Consider the following 3,078-nt stretch of genomic DNA (forward strand, 5'->3'; position numbering starts at 1 on the left):
TTTTCAAAATAACTTTTTAATTTATTAGTGTTGTATTATTTTATGTATATTCACATATGTAGTTTTAGATTGTTCATGCTATTAAAAAGCCATTATGTGATAAAAAAAAATAAAGAAAGAAAGAAATAATTGAAAGAATCTATAGGTTAAATAGTAGACCATGTAGTGTCATCCAAATGTTAAAATGGGTTCAAACAATGCATCTAAAACTTCCTGGTAGATCAGTCATGACAATGGATAGAATATTAGAGTGATAATAAAAGCATAACACAACAAAAAGATGGAGCTAATGGAGACTGTATATTGTCAAGAAAGAAGTCAAACCTGTCAGTTGTTTCATGCTCTACCGAGGCTCTCCTGTCTTTGGCTCTTCTCAACCATCACTGTCCCTTTCGTCTTCACATAGGGGACGTATGCAGTGTTTCCATTGATCTACGTCCATTCAAAGCAGCAAACATCCAGCTGAGTGCGAGCGGACCCTTTCAGTAAGCCCGCAGCCTCTCTCCCACCAACCAGGGCTATTTACATGCTCTAGTTTTTTTCTTTCTCTCTCTCTTTTTCGGTGACAGCTGGCAATTTTTTTTTTAATGGACGCTCAACTCTCTGGTTTTCTCCATTTGGAGCAATAATGTGTTTAAATCTGCCGTTATACTTGGAGGGGGATTTGTTCCTCTTTGTCAGACTGACTGGACCATCAGGAGGGATAAATCTCAGACGCCGCAGTGTTTTCCTGGGGATTTGAAGGAAGAAGTAAGCCTGTGGACTATCAGGTGTTGTTGGCGAAGTGCTGAATGTGGCAGAGGAAGCTGACTGAAAGTGATGATGGGATGGTAATGTGATACAAAGTCACGAGGGCCGGGACCTGCCTCATCAACCTCTCTCTGTCGCTCTCTGACTCTCTGTCGCATGGACACGCGCACTCGCACAGACAAAAATCTCACTGTCAATACACCCATAAGCTCAAAATGACCTTTAAATCAAAACACAGCTCGCCAGCAGTTTCCTTCCCATAAATCACAGGCAGATAATCAATCTGCCGTATTGTTTACATGCGCTTATGTAATCTGCTCGGCCAGCTACGGGGGGCAGTTCAAACAGAATTTCCAATAATGCAAATATAAACTTACAACTCCAGCCATGCTCTATGAATAATTCACAATTTGCTGCATAGCAAATTGATTCTCGAGCTGCCGGAGAGATAAATTTGGTGACGAAAGGTTCCGCGAAGCATGATTGCGCTGCATCAAAACACCAGTGTGGGACTGACACTCTCTGGGCAGTCATTCATTCTAAAAACAAAACACCATTCATATCACGTACATGGCTACGGTGAGCCGGAACGACCACACAGTGCAGGGCTGGATGGGATTAGTAATGAATCACCCGAGGAGGTGGACTGTTGCATCTCTCTCTCCGGTGACTCCCACATTGTCATGTAGACCGTAACGCAACAAGGGAAGGAATTAAAGCTCTGGATGCTAATAAGATGTGAGAGCAGAGCGCACGGGACCAACCTGTTGGGAAAATGTATTTAAAAAAAAAAAAAAAAAAAAAGGGGGTTAGGAAAAAAAAGAAATGAACATCCACATATGGAGAAACAGATCCCTACCTTTTCACAGCCAGGACATCACAGCAGCCATGTGAACCACAGGGGCTTTGCTGAGGAATTGGTATTCACCTCATGTCGCACTGTGGGTGTGTGTGAATGTGTGCGTGCGCGCGTAAATGTGAACGTGTGTGTGTGTGTGTGTGTGTGTGTGTGTGCTGGGGAGGGAGATGTTGGCGGAAAGAAACGAGGTCTGGAACGACGCTCACACAGTCTGCTCGGGATAAGTCAGCTTACCTGGCTGAGAACGTCTTCACGTCGCCATCTGCTGCTGCTGCTGCTGCTGCTGCTGCCGCCGCTACTGCTGCTCCGCTCCCTCTGAGCCTGAAGAGCAGGAGCCAAGCACCGAGAACTACGCCAATCCCTCCGCTGCTCCTCCGTCTGGGAGGAGAAGGAGCGCGCCTGTGTGTGTCTGCTGTGCGTGTGAGGGAGGCAGAGGATGAGCACGTATGTGTGTTTGTGCGTGTGCGTCTGCGTGTGCGCGTGTGTGCGTGCTGGAGGTGAGAAGAGGCAAAAATGTACGACTCTGCCGGCTGGGGTGCGCTGGAGATGGAGACGGAGGTTTTTGAAAGTCTGATGGGGTTTCTTTTGTTTGTATCCTGGAGGAGAGCGAGATCCACAGGCGGCAGCTTCGCCGAGGTAGATGCAGCAAGAGGCTGTGCGGTAACCTTGGCAACAGAGCCGGGACGAGGGAGAACTAGAGAGAGAGAGAGAGAGAGAGAGAGGGAGTTGGAGAGGGAGAGACTGTGTGTGTGTGTGTGTGTGTGTGTGTGTGTCATATTGTAAGCACATAATTCTATTTATGCAGCCACATGAAAGGTTTCCTACGCAAAAAAAGAATAGTCCCCACACGGCATTAGCATTAAATGCACAGTTAAAGTACGATGCTGCCTGTGTTTATATTCTTGCAATCTCTAATAATAAGGATGACAACAAAAAGCATTGAATTTACCTCCAAAGAAGTATTCAGCCCTCCTTGAATGTAAACCCCCAGGCCCTAGTCTATCCAGTAGCACATTTACACTGAACCACAGTTTTAAAAAGAACCCATTCAATGTGGTTATCCCTCCCATAGGTTCCTTAATAACTGAACAGGTGATGAGACATTTTAAGCAATTTAATTTGCTAAGGTCCCATATAATATAATATACCCACTTCCAGATTTGTTTTATTTTTTTCATCCTGGATTTCTGTGCTTGCAAGATTTGATGTATTAACTGAAAAAGAAAGCACTATAAATCACCAGTAAACTGTATCTTTAGCACTTTGTTTACAAAAATGTTTGATTCCTGCTAAAACTGATCCTTTGCTGTTGGGAAAGGCAGAAGAGGCAGCAGTGAGGGGGTCTCACTCTCACAGTGCTGACTCGGGCTGAGGTCATCAGCCCAAGAGAGGCGTTGGTTTCATTTTTGTGACGGATTAATGTTGAAAGGACACATCAGTAAAGTGGATATTTCATCATGTGGAACCTT

General features: G+C 44.9%; 1 protein-coding gene across 1 annotated transcript in view; it reads right to left on the reverse strand.

Moving 5' to 3' along the window:
- LOC142896449 (tyrosine-protein phosphatase non-receptor type 5-like) overlaps positions 1-2,269 on the reverse strand; it is a 12,245-nt gene extending 9,976 nt beyond the window's left edge. The window contains exon 1 of the mRNA XM_076038123.1: positions 1,844-2,269. The gene's annotated coding sequence lies outside the window, so the exon portion shown is untranslated. The remainder of the gene's footprint in view (positions 1-1,843) is intronic.
- Positions 2,270-3,078: the final 809 nt, after the last annotated feature.

Source organism: Nelusetta ayraudi, unplaced genomic scaffold (assembly GCF_046127955.1).
Source record: "Nelusetta ayraudi isolate G7.1 ecotype Tasmania unplaced genomic scaffold, CSIRO-AGI_Nayr_v1 ptg000053l, whole genome shotgun sequence".
Classification (NCBI taxonomy): Eukaryota; Metazoa; Chordata; class Actinopteri; order Tetraodontiformes; family Monacanthidae; genus Nelusetta; species Nelusetta ayraudi.